We start from the raw sequence: 15,647 nt of genomic DNA on the forward strand, positions 1-15,647 counted from the left end.
CAATGCTGAAATCATAGCTGGCTTTTCTTAGCCAAGGCTCTTCAATCAGGCTGGGCTGCTCAGGCCTCGCCTGACAGAATTTACAACCTGATTTCTCCATCTCTGAACTCATCTACTCAACCCTAAGAGTGACACAGCTTGCAACCTGTTGTCATTTTATGGTGGTTGCGATTACGGAATGTTTTTGAGATGGTTGTTGCTCTGAATAACATTGCAAAATAAACTTCAACACAACTCACCCGCCCCCTCCCTCCTGTAGCCCAAACCCAGATGCAGGGGAAGAGAAAATGAGGAACAGCAAGAGGCAAAGCGGAAGAAGAGAGAGGAGAGGAAATAGCAGGCGAGGTGAGCGGCAGGAGATAAAAATCAGGATCCAGAGTGATCTAAAAATCCAAGTGAGGGATGCTTCCAGATTCCCAGTTTCTCCATCCATGTACGATCCAAGCTGTCTCTGTTCTGCACTACCTCTGGCTTCTTGAATTTTCATCATCCTATTTCGCTTTTTAAATGCAGGCCAGTGGTGGTTGGTCCCTTAGGGTGAATGGGGTACTGCTCCACTGACCTCCGTCTGCCCGGGCCAGCCCCCACCATCCTGCCTTCTTCCTCACAACCTGTCCGGGTTCTCAGGGTGCCCTTGTAGAACTCATCACGAAAGAGGACAGTGGACAAGACTTTCTGCCCCGCCAGTCCCAATGGACAACAGCCACCACGGATTCAGGATGCGATCCTGGAAGTGTGCAGAGGAAACCATTGGCATGGCTGTCAGCCAGGAGAGGTGTGTGGAACAGGCACCTCCTGTCAGCAAGGCACAGTGATGAGAGAGAATGGGCGGGTAGGGGTGCAAAGGGCACCTGGAACATGACACACAAATGCACAGGGTGTATTCTACGCAACTGCTCAAGAGGAAGAATTGCTCCAGGCTTTCGGCCAATGACTAAACTGGGGCGAAAGGCAAGGCTTAGGGTCGCAGGGGAAGCCCCATGGCTCTCTGGGAGAGCACCTGCTTTGCGTGCAGAAGGTCCCAGTTAAGAATCTCAGGCAGCAGGCGATGAGGGGGAACCCCTCTGCCTAAGGGGTGAGTGAGGGACTGCCGCTGGCCTTTTTGCATGAAACACAGGTGCTCTCAGAGGCTGGACACAGCAGGAAGAGAGAGTGCTCTTGCGCTCAGGCCCTATTTATTTATTACTTATTTATTACTTTATTACATTTATGCCCCGCCTTTCTTTTTTCATGAAACCCAGGCGACTTACTTATGGTTCCCAGGCGGTCTCCCATCCAGGCACTGACCAGACCTGACCCTGCTTAGCTTCAGCAGGGCGCTGGCCTCATGTGCCTTCAGACCATAGCCTGGGGCTTCCCGTAGGCATCTGGTTAACCACTGCAGTGCTGGACTCGATGAGCCATTGGCCTGATCCAGGAGGCTCTTCTAATGTTCTTGTCTTTTAACACAGGAGCCTTATTTCCCAATCCAGACTACTGGGCCACCTCTAGGCCAAACTTCTGAGCTCCTGGGAAGCTGATGAGCCGGCCACAAAAGCAGCAGCCTTCTCTGTCATTATCTGGAGCATTACCCCTCTCGTGTACGGCCTCTGAAGCCCCATTTTTGCCATTGAGCCAAAGAGATGCTAACCAGACCTGTCCCATCACCATTCCCAAATACTGGCTGATCTTTTAGGGCTAGATTGAATTGTTTTTCCTTCTGCTGCACTGAATGGCTGTTTTTTGGGTACGCCATAGAGCGACCCACTTTGTCCCTGCGGGATGGAGTAACAGGAACATTAACATATGGGGGGTTGTTTTGCTTTGTATGCCGTTTTTAGAGATGAGCAAAACAGAACATTTACTCCCATCCTACTAAAATACCCAGGAAGGACTTTTGAATGGTCAGCCGACACAAACCAAATAGTAACAGAAACAGTTGCTAGACTTCTCTTTGCTGCTGCAAAAATCCCAAAGAGATTTTTGCTAATTTAATTGTATCTTGGTTTGTTCCCATCCTTAGGAACTTTATATCTTAACTTGGTGTATGTTAGAAATGGCACAATTTTGGTGTTTGCTTTTATTGGGCTGGTGACCATATAATAACATTTGTATTGCGGTGTGTCCTAGATTGGTCTAATCCCGACCATCGCACTATATAAGCTCTTTGGAAGGTGTTATGATTGTGATAAATAAATAAAAGCGCTGGGTTTTTTTGGGGGGGGGTTAAGTGTGCAAATGGAAGTGGAAGGAGAAGAAGGAAAAAGACACCCTGATTTACACGGCAGCATAGTTTACGAAGGGTGCCGGCTGAGAGTTGTTAGGACTCCTACGCTCCTCACAGAACTACAATTCTCAGAGTGGTTTAACACGCAATCCCTCTTCCCAGGGAACTCTGGGAAGGGCAGGTCTGTGAGGGGAATAGGGCAGCTCCTAGCAACCCTTCCTCAGCACCCTTCACAAACTACACTTCTCAGGATTCTTTGGGGAGAAGCCATGACTGTTTAAAGTGGAATGTTGTTGTTATGTGCCTTCAAGTTGATTACGACTTATGGCGACCCTATGAATCAGTGACCTCCAAGAGCATCTGTCCTGAACTGTTCAGATCTTGTAAGTTCAGGTCTGTGGCTCCCTTTATGGAATCAATCCATCTCTTGTTTGGTCTTCCTCTTTTTCTACTTCCTTCTGTTTTTCCCCAGCATTATGATCTTTTGTAGGGAATCATGTCTTCTCGTGATGTGTCCAAAGTGGAATAACAGTGGAATAAATATATGGTGTGAACGTGGCCTAAGTCAGGAACCACAGGAATTGTAACCCAGCACCATCTGGATGGCACCACATTGGCTATCCCTGACCAACAAAGACACCCCCACCCGCTCACTGCACCCCAGTCCTCTTGGAGCAGCAGCCTTCCCTAACCTGGTGCCCCTGCTGATGTTTTGCAGTTTCAATCCAGAACTGCAGAGGCACCAGGTTAGGCAGAGCTGGGGAACCTGCTACCCCTCCCCTGCCTCAGGCCGTTGCTGAGCCCCCAAACCCCATCAGCCCTGACCATTGGGCATGCTGGCTGGGGCTGACGGGAACTAGCGTCCAAAAACAGCTCCGCCATCCCTGAAATTCCCCAAGGCTGCTTTCAGCCCCAACAGCAGCGGCTGCTCGACTTGCACCCCAGGAAGTCCTACTCAGAGTAGACCCATTGGCGTGAATGGAACCTAAGCTCGCCATGTCCTTCCACGGGTCTATCCTAAGGAGGACTAGAATTCAATACAACAGGGAAGGATCAATACAGGAGAGGTTGCCGGGGGCCATGCCCCCGAAGCCAGGCGCTCGGTTTTGCTGCGCGGAGGCTCTAGGACCTGCTTGGCCTGTTGCTGCCGCCGCTGCCGCTGGACGACCGTGGGAAGGCAGGGCGCTGGAGCCGGGGGCGGCCGAGGGCGTGACGCTGGGCCACCCCCACCGCAAGCCAGGCGGCGATACGAGAGGCGAAGGGCGCTCGCAGCCGCCCGGGGACGATGCGCCGGCGGAGTGGAGCCCAGCGCGCAGGTGAGCCCAGCCCGGGGGGAGCCCACGCCCAGTCTGGAGTGGGCAAGCCCGTCGGAGAAGGGTCTGCTTTTGGAGAGGAGGAGCGGAGCCGAGCCCCCTCCCCACGATGCAACCCCCCTTTACACGCGGCCATCTCCCCCCCCCAATTGCAGGAGCCCCGATACGGCTTTTTGCCCGGCTGGCGCAATTCCACGGGTCTTTTTCTTGGGGGTTCAGACGTGCGCTTTCTGATCACTGCGAGACCCGGAAATGCCGACTTAGTAGCTCAAGGGGACTTTGAAAGGGGGGGCGATCCTCTTTCTATCTACTCAGAAGTAAACCCCATTGAGGTGGGGGGGGCGGCGGAGGTTATTTCCCCGTCTAGGGCTACGGATCCGACTAAGGCCTACTCAGAGTAGACGGACGGAAAGGAATGAACCGAAGTTAGCCATTCCGTTTGGTTTCCATGGATCTACTCGGAGTAGGACTGGCGTTGGATAGCGCCCTAGGATTGCAGCCTTGTCGCCTGTCGGGTTGGTCTTTGAAGTCGGCGTTTGCGGAGAAGGAGCGATTCCGGGTCGAGACGGGTGCGAAAACACTTGCTGGACGGGAGTTTCCTCCTCTGGCTTCTCCGCCCCCCCAAAAAAGAAATTCTCTTCAGTGAATGCGGATATCGCGGAGGCCCTGATCCAAGGCAGATTCCGAGGTGATGGGGCAGGGTTCTTTGGCCGGTACCTCCTTCTGTGGGCGCATTGGGGGCGATGGCAGGGAGGGCGCCTCGCGAAAGCAACCCGAGGCATGCTTTCTTCGATCGGCTGCCACCCTTACTGTGCCTACTCAAAAATAAGCCCCGTTGAATTTCTCCCAAGTTAATGAGGGTTAGGATTGCAGCTTCCTGCGCACCAGCAGGATCGCAGAGTTTCAGCACAGTTTTTTTTTTCTTTTTCACTGGGGGTATCCATGCCAGACTTTGATTCCAGGTGAGACAGTCATGGCTTCCCCCAAAGCTTCCTGGGAAGTGTAGTTTGTGAAGGGTGCTAGAGGAGACTCCTATTCCCTTGACAGAGCTCCAGCGGCAAGAGTGGTTGAACAGTCAGCCGCTCAGATTGAAGCTCTGTGAGGGGAACAGGGCATCTCCTAGCACCCTCTCAGCACCCTTCACTAACTACACTTCCCAGGATTCTTTGGGAGACGCCACAACTGTTTCAAAGGGGATAAAGGTCTGGTGTGGAGGTGGCCACTTTCTAGCCTTCCTGCATTGTTTGCATTTCTGCGAGGGAACTCTGCCGCTTCCTTCCCGTTTTCCAGTCGGCTTGGCTTTCGCGGGACTTTGCCCAGGCAGGAGCTTTTCAGCCGTTGGGAACCTTTGGCCCTCCCACTGTTGCTGAACTACATTTTCCATCATCCCTGACCATTGGGCTTGCTTGCTGGGACTGAGGGGAGTTGCTCCCCTGGATGTGTCATTTATGTGTCCTGCAGATCTTGAGAGGGAGGTGGTTTTGCAAAATCGCACACACAACCCTTTTGCAGACTCAGCCTGCCTGCCTCTGAATGAATGAAACTCTCCCAGGAGTTTTGAGCATGTACAGAGTGCCGCGCTTGTAGAACAACAGCCAAATTTGCAGTTCACCATCTGAGCAGCTTTGGACTTAAGGCATTAGACCACTCATTTCTGAGTAGAGCCTATGCCCAGCCTTCCCCAAAATGGTGCCCCCTGGACCTTTTGGATTACAGCTCCCATCAGCCCCAGCCAGCGCAGCTGATGAGAGGTGTAGTCCAAAACATCTGGTGGGCACCAGGTTGGTAAAGGCTGGGATGTACTGATAGAGTTTTCTATTGTTTAAAATGTTTTTATTGATCTTCTTGTATTGGTAATTGGATTGGGACTATGCTTGTTTGGTGAGTTTAAACAAACAAATAAATGTATTCCTAGATTGAAAACAAGAGAAAAATGAGAGGAGGGTGCAGATTCCTTTGCCTTCGGAGCTGTAAACTTTGGCTGTGAGAGATGCTGCATTAGTTTATTGACATTTTATTAATTCAACCTCAGCTTCATGCAGCGAACTTGAGGCACTGTACACATTTCTCTCTTCTCCCCCCTTTTTTTGTCTTCCTAACAGCCCTGTGAGGTGGGCTTAGTTGAGAGATGGAGTGTGGGTTCTCTGTGCAAAGCCAGCCGTCTCTAACCTGGTGCCCTCTCGATGATGTTGGTCTCCCAGCTCCTATCATCACCCTTGATCAACAGCCATGCTGCTGGTTGGGGCTTTTCTGTATACCTCTTAAACTGCCAGAGTGGCTTTTGTAGCAAAGACCACCAAGAAGTTTGTGGCACCTTTAAAGCGTAGCACATTTGTGGATGTGCACAGCACCAGCTTTTGTGGACTAGAATCCACTTGATCGGGTGCGTAGTTAGCCTCAGTTCCTGTCTGTCTGTCTGCTTTCCTTTCTCACACGTGCACACACAAATGCTCCTAGACAGAGGGGCCAAATAGGCATCCAAATGCAAGACGCACAGTTTGTTTATTTGGCTGATGGGATGGGAGTTGGAACTCATAACATCTAGACGGCTCTAGTTGGAGAAGGCTTCTCTGGTCAATAAAAAAGCAAAGAGGGAAGCACCCAAAAACAGCCCAGTAAACATTTCTCACATTTCCTACTCTCTGCTGTTTGCTGGTTTGGCACCTTGAGGGTCTTCCTCTTTTTGGCTGGGGTCTTCTCTAGGCCAGAGCTTGGTAAAGTTACTTTTTTGAACTGCAACTCCCATCAGTCCAAAGCTCTGCAATAAACCACACTGACTCTCCATCACATTTGCAGCCGGTGACAATTCTGTGCCAAGCTTGGGTGTGTATGCTGACCATCCACAATGGAGGTAGTGATATTTACACAAAACATCTGAGCTTGGATTTGCCACTTGAACACCTTCAGGGGAGAGCGAACTTGAGTCTATATTGAGTCCTAAATGAACACAATCAAACCTGCAGAAAAGTTCTTACTGAGCGGTCGCAGAGGCCATGCAGGTCTCCTTGGCATCTGACCATACTAATAATTTGCAAGGCTCTTTTCTGTTTCTGAATCGGTATGCCTTTGAAAGCAATATTTTGAAGCCGCTATCAAATGGCAGCTGTGGCCCCCTCGAATGATATACTACTGCGTTTAGCACAGTGTGGTGTGTGCACAGATAAATGCAGTGGCTTTGTACATGCTGTAACCATCTACGGCTCCGTCTGCACCAAAGCTTTAAAGTAGTATCATACCACTGTAAACAATCATGGCTTCCCTCAGAGAATCCTGGGAACTGCTGTTTGTGAATGGTCTTGAGACTTATTAGGAGATCCCTCTCCCCCCCCCCCCGAGCTACAGTTTCCAGAGTTCCCTGGGAAGAGAGGATGATTGTTAAACCACTCTGGGAATGGTAGCTTGAAGCCACCAGCAGTATTAGAAATTACAAGGGCAGGTAATATGCTTTCTGCTCTAGAGAGTCTGCAGAATCAGAATGGCACACGATGGGAGGAGAAGGGAGATTGTTCTATCAGGCAAGCAGAAATGCTTGCACTGATGGAAGGATTGCCTTAGTGCTATGCTGAATACAACCCACACTGTTAAAAACAGTCTAAAACAAATGACAGTCACAAGTATAGGGTGGGTATAGGGTGTCAAAGGCCAGGGTAAAAAGGCCAGCTGTCTTCAGCATACGATAGAACCTATATAATGAAGATGCCAGGTGCCCATCTTGGAGGAGAGAATTCCACAATTTAGGGGCCACCACAGAGAATGCCCTCACCCAAGCTGTCACCACTCCTGAGCTTCTGAGGGTGGCGGAATTACCTAGAGGGCCTGCTCCACTGATCTCGCACCTGAGAGGATCTGCAGGGAAGGAGGAGGTCTCTCAGAAGTTAGGGGCCCAAGTACTGTAGTCATTTAGGGCTGTAAACATAATTGTGAGCACCTTGAATTGGGCTCGGAAATGAACTGTCAATACACTACCAAATGAGAAAGTGAGTGTAGTGTAGGGGTTAGTGTCTCAGACTAGATCCCGACAGACCTGGGTTCAAATCCCTTACCTGGCCATGAAGCTTACTAGGTGACCTTTGACCAGTAATAGTCTCTCAGCCTGAGCTACCTCACAGGGTTGTTGTGAGGATAAATTGTGAAGGGCGAGAACTATGTATGCCATTTTGAGCTCCTTGGAGGACAGGAAGGATATTAATGTAAGAAGAATGAATAATAATGTTCCATTAAATAAATAAAAATGGTTCACTATCATAACTCTCTGGAATGACAAACAAAGTCAATATACACTCTTATTTATATAGATAGGACAGCATATGTTTGTTTTAGGCAGGGTGGGGAAGCTGTGGCCTTCCAGATGTTGATGAACTAAAACTCCCACCAGGTCTACCAATGTCCAGGGGTGATGGGAGCTGTAGTTCAGCAACATCTGGAAGGCCAAAGGTTCCCCACACCTGGTTTAAGTTACATGTAATGAGGGTATTACAGTGCATGTCTACTCAGAAGTAACTTCTGTTGTGCTCAGTGGGACTTACTCCAAGGAATGCAATGGGTATAGGATTACAATGATGATCTCTCTCTCTCTCTATATATATAAATATATATATTGGTTGTATCCAAAGCTAGTCCTAGTCAGAGCAGATTCATTGAAATTACTGGACATTAAAAACTTGGGCCCATCAATTTCAGCGGGTCTGCTCTGAATAGGACAACACAATAAAGTTCCTATTTATTATGGGTTGGAGCCAGCTAAGTTCTCCTCAAAGTAGACCCATTGAAAGTAATAGACCTAAGCTGGTAATGCTCATTAATTTCAATGGAACTATCACTAGAAACTAAAATGATGAAACTGAGGTTATCATACTTTGGACACATCATGAGAAGACATGACTCACTAGCAAAGACAATAATGCTGGGGAAAACAAGCGAGCAGAAAAAGAGGAAGCCAAACAAGAGATGGATCGATTCCATAAAGGAAGCCACAGACCTGAACTTGCAAGATCTGAACAGGGAGGTTTATAACAGATGCTCTTGGAGGTCGCTGATTCATAGGGTCGCCATAAGTCGTAATCGACTTGAAGGCACATTACAACAACAATACAAAGCAATTGACATTCATAACAGAACATCGGAAGTAGAGGAAACGTATATATAAATTAATAAATAGTTCTTACATTGGTCTTTTTTTTTAATGATATGTTTCCTACGCCACTTTCATACTCTCCAATATTTCACAGGTGCATTTTAATACGAAAGGACTTCATTCACACTTGAAGGCACATAACAACAAACTCTGAGTATGATTAATGTAGGATACAACCCAATATTTAAAACAATATTATATAGATTATATATTTCATAATGTCTAAAACCCTGTTTTTAATGTGGGTTCCCCCCCCACACACACACACTGCTGGATCATGTGTGAAAACTCTTTGGCAAGAAAGCTTTGGGAATAAAATCATATGATGATTGTCTTGGCTACAGTTATCTGCACTAACAAGCTTATCAAGAACTGTGCACGTATTCACCTACTCTTTGGCACATTTGTATCAAATATTGACTAGCACGGCAGGCTGTTTTTTCTGCTTTGTGTGGGACAGGAAGCATGAACAACTAACGCTAATTTAGAAAAAAAGGTTTTTCGCAACTATGAAACCCTGAGAAGTTTTAAGAAAGGCGTCCGTATGTATGTATGGTTGTTTTTAGGAGTTTCTTGCTGGGAGCTAGTTGAGGAGAGATCAAAAGGCCCCAGCGGCACTATATGTTGAAAGCAGTATCATACCACTTTAAACAGTAATGGCTTCCCCCAAAGAATCCTGGGAACTGTAGTTTGCTAAGAATGCTGAGACCCCCTATTCCCCTCATAGAGCTACAATTCCCGGAGTAGTTTAACAATCAGTCCCTCTTCCCGGGGAACTTAAGGAACTGTAGCTCTCTGAGGAAAGGAGGGAGGTCTCGCAACAAGAGGGAGCACCTAAGGGTCTCAGCACCCTTAACAGACTACATCTCCCAGGATTGTTTGGGGGAAGCCATCACTGTGTAAAGTGGGATGATACTGCTTTGAGTGTATAATGCAGATGGGACCGGAGGTGCACTTCTGGATGCAGAGGAGGGAGGGGGCTTTCCTCCTCTAACAGCCCATTTGGTTTTGTTGCTGGGCAGGCACAGGGGAGGGATGGAGGGCTTCTCCACCTGCCCGCTCACACATCTGTGTAGAATCGCATGCATTCAACTTTGAACGGTTTCTGGTTGCCTCTGGCGACCAGGCTATTGCTTAAATAAAAATGTGTGTGTGTTGGAGAGATGCATTTTCTTATTTTTGTTAATAATCCTTTGTGTGTGCTCTGTTGAATTTAAGAGGAGTCTACCGGCAGCAGGGCCTTCTTGGGTGTAGTGCCCGTGCTGTGAAATCCCCTCCCTAGGGAGACCCTTCCAGCTCCAACATTGTATCCTTTCAAGTGCCAGAAGAACAACTAATGATGGTCATTTCGTGTGTGTGCTTCTGTTTCTATAATGTCAGGGTTGGCGTCAAAAAGTCGGCATGGTCAGGCATCTGCTGTGGGCCCACACCCCACCAGGGGGCCCACTGACAGGAGACCCCTGAACCTGCTGCTTTGAGGTGGTAGAGGGAGGGGATCCCATGGAGGGTGCCTTGCCCAAGGGCTTCGAAACCAGGAGCTGACACTGTATGGATGGGTGGAGAACCTCAGGCCCGGGGGGCTCAATGTGGCCCTCTAGGCCTCTCTGTCTGGCCCCCTGAACACTCCCCAGACCACACCCATCTCCACCCCTGCTTTGCATCTTCATCCCTCCTTGAGTGTTTTTGCCTTGCTGGAATGAGTCCTTGAACTCTGATCATGCCTCTTGCTTGTCTGGGTAGAGGACAGAGAGGGGTGTGTGTAGAAACTAGCTTACTGCACAAAGGAAAAATTTACATTCACTGTACTGTACTTTTATCTCTGGCCTTGCCCGCCGCTGGTATGTGGCCCGCAGGAAGTTGCCTAAAAGCTAATGCGGCCCTCAGGATGAAAAATGTCCCCCACTCCTGCTGTCTCCTGTTGTTGCTTCTGTGCATTGTTTTCTTATTTTGGGTGTACATAATGACAGTATTCTGTTTTGTTTTGAATTTTTGTTTGTAAGCTATCTTGAGTTAGTTTTATGGCAGACATTTTTAAAAAAATCTTTTGTGGATTTATTAAATTTATATCCTGCCCTTCCTCCAAAAGGGCCCAGGTGGCAAACGTGTTAATAATAAAATAATAAAATTAAAACTTGTAAATACACTTTAAAAACTCCTAAAAGCAACCACTTACTCTCAAAAGTAGTAACTTCAGGGTTCCAGAGGCAGGTCTTTTAACCATCAAAAGCCTGGATAAACAGAAATGTTTTCAAATTTGTCCTAAAAGTTACTAGTGAGGGAGACTGATGAACCTTACCAGAGAGGACATTCCATAAATGTTTTGACTTGGCAAAAGGCCTCTAGGATTTCCGACAGGAAACATTCCCAGCCCCACCTGAAGATGCGAGAGAATGAATTTGAGACCTTCTGCATGCAAGGCAGAGGCTCTGTCACTGAGCAAATGGGCCTTCCCCAAGATGTGCTTTATAAGATATTGTTTATTTAATTTATATGGAGACAATGGCTGTGTTCACACAATGCTACACCATTGTTCCTTCTAATGATGGTGGTCAACAAATCATGAGTCATCTCACAGACGAGGAAATAAGTCATGGTTTGTTTCTCCAAAGTAGGACTTTTTAAACATTTTATTTTTTATTGAATTTTATTACTTTATAAAAATAGGATAATATAGTACACACGAGAGTCGGTGTGGCATAGTGGTTAGAGTGTTGGACTACAACCTGGGAGACCAGGGTTCGAATCCTCACACAGCCACAAAGCTCACTGGGTGACCTTGGGCCAGTCACTGCCTCTCAGCCTCAGACGGAGGCAATGGTAAACCCCCTCTGAATACCGCTTACCACGAAAACCCTATTCATAGGGTCGCCATAAGTCAGAATTGACTTGAAGGCAGTCCACTTCCACTTCACAGTACACTCAGAACCAACGCAAAAATAAAAGGAAGAATATATATGCAGGGGCGGCCTGTCCATATAGGCTTGCTCATTATTTCAGTGCTGTGCATACAGAGGAAATGTTGATTATAGTAAGATGGTCCACAAAATAAAAGTCACAGTGTTAACCAGGGCCTTTTTAACGGGGGGGGGGACAGAGGGCAATGGCCTGGGCCCCTCATATGAGGGAAGCCAGATGAACATTGGCATTGTTGCCAACTCTTTTCTTTCCAAATCCCACTCACGCGAGCACCATAAACCTAATGGGGAAAAAATCACAAAACAAACTCTACTGGTGGTCTTGTCCTTTTGTCATGATGGCATGAGCAAAAAGGACAATTCCCAGAGTTCCCTGGGGAAAGGGATTGAGTATTAAACCTCTCAGGGAACTGTAGCTCTGTGGGGAGAATAGGGGGTCTCCTCTCAGCGCCCTTCACAACATACACTTCCCAAGATTCTTTGGGGGAAGCCATGACTGTTTCAAGTGGAGAAGTTGGGGAATAAATGCATGGTGTGAATGAGGCCACTCTAGCTGTGCCTCAGTGGAAGCAGGAAAAGTGGGGAAGAAAGAAAATGGAGGATCTAGGCCTGGGGCTGGGAGAGGAAGGAAAAAATGGAGGACCCAAAGCCTGTGTGGGAGGGCAAGGGTGTGCATGTAGGTATGGGTGGTGTAGTTTGTTTAGAGGTGATTTGGGGAAATGACTTGCCTTCTGTGAAATGGGTGTTGTTTAGGCAGAAGACTGTGGATGCAAAGGAGTGGCTTCATCTTTTGGGGCTCATATGCCCCACCTCAGCCTTTTACTAAAGTTCTTGGGCAAGTTCCTTGTCTTTAGGCCTTCTGCGAAATGAGTATTTTCTTTACAGCAGTAAGTATTGGGATTGTTCACACCCTCATGGCACCCCTTTTGTGGTAGTGTCCACAAAGCCAACCCAACTTAAGAAAAAATCCACTCCTGAAGAAGTAATCAAGTTTGTGTGTGTGTGTGAAAATCAACTTACAGTTTTCCAAACCTTTTCATAGCTCCACGGATTCCTTTAACCTTGCCAGTTTCCATAGCTAGTGGGGAACGTATTCTTAAAGTCAAAATTGACTTTGACTTTCCTGCTGGGAGGAAGGGCAGGATATAAATAAATAAATAAATAATAAAAACATATCTGTGTTCAACAATTGTGCAAGAGAGACTCGTGGAACTTGCCGCAACGTCAGTAGGTCATGAAATAGCTTGAAAACTGGATCTAAAAGAACTAGTGACTGAATTTTCAAAACGTAAAGCAAGAAAAGTCATGTGTTTTTGATTTGGAGTATTTTGTAATTACAGGTTAATTGAAGAGTTTTATTAGTTCTTTCTCTGTTGGATGTGGTGATGGCAGTTAAAGCAGGATAGCATAAGGGATGATTTTGGATTTGTAATAATAAAAATAATTAACATTTTAATGCAATTTTATTTGAAATCGGACTGAAATATCACGTAGCTGTTGTGTACAAATCTAGTCTGAAAATTTCACGTCTCTATTTTATTTGATCTCAAAAACCTTGGCTGGACAGATGGATGGACAGACAAACCGAATAATTATGCCTGTTTAAATAAATATGCTTAAAAACCACTACATGGAATATAGGGGCAAAATGTTTTCCAGTTTACCCAAAACCTCAGCCTACATCTGCCCTTGGGGTCTGGGGGTGAGGGTACTGACTGCATGGTTCAGTTGCTGGCAGCTAGTCTAGGGCCGCCCCGTATATTTGTATAGTTAGAGCATGAATAACAAGGAAGTCAGAATCATAACTGAGAAATTAAAACTGAATCATTTCCGCCACACAGTACCATCATATAGTAACTATCTGTCTCTATAACACAGATAAACTAATAATTATTGAAACAAAAACATTTCAAGCCTCTAATTGCCATGTCTGTCATTCCTGAAATGGACAAATCTTGCCCACCTGTCTTTGAACTCTGTACGCACCTTCCCTCCTGCGTACATAGTCAGTTAACTTGTCCTTAATCGCAAGTTCTAAACATTCATTTTCAGCAGGAGGTTGCAGTGCTTTCCACCATGGCTTATTTCCCAACTGCTCTTGCCTCGTGCCTCTGTAGTTTGGTGAGTGTCTGGGGTGGGGTAGCCAAACAAACCATGGCTAAGTAAGGCTGTTGGGCTTGGACATAATACCAAACCACAAGTTAAAACAAACTGTGGTTTGTAGGCTAACAGCAAACCATGGCTTCACAGAATGGGGTAATATCCAACTGTGTCGTACTCAGAGTATACCCACTGAAATGAACGGGCCTAAGTTATTCATGTTTATTAACTTCAGTGGGTCTACGCTGAGTAGGACTAGTATTGGATACAACCTCTGATTTGTTGCCAGAAAAGAAACCACAGTTAAGTCTGCTGGGCTCGGTACGGGCGTTCAAACAAATCACACTTTACCTAAGCAGACCATGGCTTAGTGCAATGGTGGGGGCCTTTTCTAAGCCTGTGGGCTGCAGTCTGTTGTGGGCATACTTCCATGGGCCATATGCCACTGGGTGGGCAGAAACAAAAATGGGCAGAACAATGAATCTTACTCTTCCTTTGGAACAGTAGACTGTGCTCTATCGGTGCAAAAGACAGAGGTTTCTACACGCTCAGTTCCACCCAGGCAAGGAAGAGGCATGAGGACAAGTCAAGAACAGCAGGCAAAAACACCCAAAGGCATGGAATAGGGCCGATGAGGGGTGTGGCCTGGGAAGAGTTCCAAGGGCCATGTAGAGAGGCCTGAAGGGCCACATTTGCCTACTGGGCTTGAACGTCCCCACCTCTGGCTTAAGAGTTATGTGTGAACACTGCCATTGACCCTTCACAGTTATTAAACTTGCCTTTTCTTTTAGCTGTGATTTTGTGTGTGGTGTAGTGGTTAAGGTGCTGGACTACGACCTGGGAGACCAGGCTTAAACATAAGAACATAAGAAGAGCCTGCTGGATCAGGCCAGTGGCCCATCTAGTCCAGCATCCTGTTCTCACAGTGGCCAACCAAGTGCCTGGGGGAAGCCCACAAGCAGGACCCGAGTGCAAGAACACTCTCCCCTCCTGAGGCTTCCGGCAACTGGTTTTCAGAAGCATGCTGCCTCTGACTAGGGTGGCAGAGCACAGCCATCATGGCTAGTAGCCATTGATAGCCCTGTCCTCCATGAATTTGTCTAATCTTCTTTTAAAGCCGTCCAAGCTGATGGCCATTACTGCATCTTGTGGGAGCAAATTCCATAGTTTAACTATGCGCTGAGTAAAGAAGTACTTCCTTTTGTCTGTCCTGAATCTTCCAACATTCAGCTTCTTTGAATGTCCACGAGTTCTAGTATTATGAGAGAGGGAGAAGAACTTTTCTCTATCCACTTTCTCAATGCCATGCATAATTTTATACACTTCTATCATGTCTCCTCTGACCCGCCTTTTCTCTAAACTAAAAAGGCCCAAATGCTGCAACCTTTCCTCATAAGGGAGTCGCTCCATCCCCTTGATCATTCTGGTTGCCCTCTTCTGAACCTTTTCCAACTCTATAATATCCTTTTTGAGATGAGGCGACCAGAACTGTACACAGTATTCCAAATGCGGCTGCACCATAGATTTATACAACGGCATTATGATATCGGCTGTTTTATTTTCAATACCTTTCCTAATTATTGCTAGCATGGAATTTGCCTTTTTCACAGCTGCCGCACACTGGGTCGACATTTTCATCGTGCTGTCCACTACAACCCCGAGGTCTCTCTCCTGGTCGGTCACTGCCAGTTCAGACCCCATGAGCGTATATGTGAAATTCAGATTTTTTGCTCCAATATGCATAATTTTACACTTGTTTATATTGAATTGCATTTGCCATTTTTCCACCCATTCACTCAGTTTGGAGAGGTCTTTTTGGAGCTCTTCGCAATCCCTTTTTGTTTTAACAACCCTGAACAATTTAGTGTCGTCAGCAAACTTGGCCACTTCACTGCTCACTCCTAATTCTAGGTCATTAATGAATAAGTTGAAAAGTACAGGTCCCAATACCGATCCTTGAGGGACTCCACTTTCTACAG

General features: G+C 46.9%; 1 protein-coding gene across 2 annotated transcripts in view; it reads left to right on the forward strand.

The window, feature by feature from the left end:
* Positions 1 to 3,388: 3,388 nt before the first annotated feature.
* Positions 3,389 to 15,647, forward strand: part of TMEM51 (transmembrane protein 51) — a 28,869-nt gene continuing 16,610 nt past the window's right edge. The window contains exon 1 of one of the 2 annotated variants that reach the window (XM_061600976.1): positions 3,389 to 3,522. The gene's annotated coding sequence lies outside the window, so the exon portion shown is untranslated. Of the gene's footprint in view, positions 3,523 to 4,131; positions 4,208 to 15,647 lie in introns of those variants that run through there. The other variant, XM_061600978.1, reaches the window with a different exon arrangement.

The sequence above is a fragment of the Rhineura floridana genome, chromosome 18, assembly GCF_030035675.1.
Source record: "Rhineura floridana isolate rRhiFlo1 chromosome 18, rRhiFlo1.hap2, whole genome shotgun sequence".
NCBI classification, from domain to species: domain Eukaryota; kingdom Metazoa; phylum Chordata; class Lepidosauria; order Squamata; family Rhineuridae; genus Rhineura; species Rhineura floridana.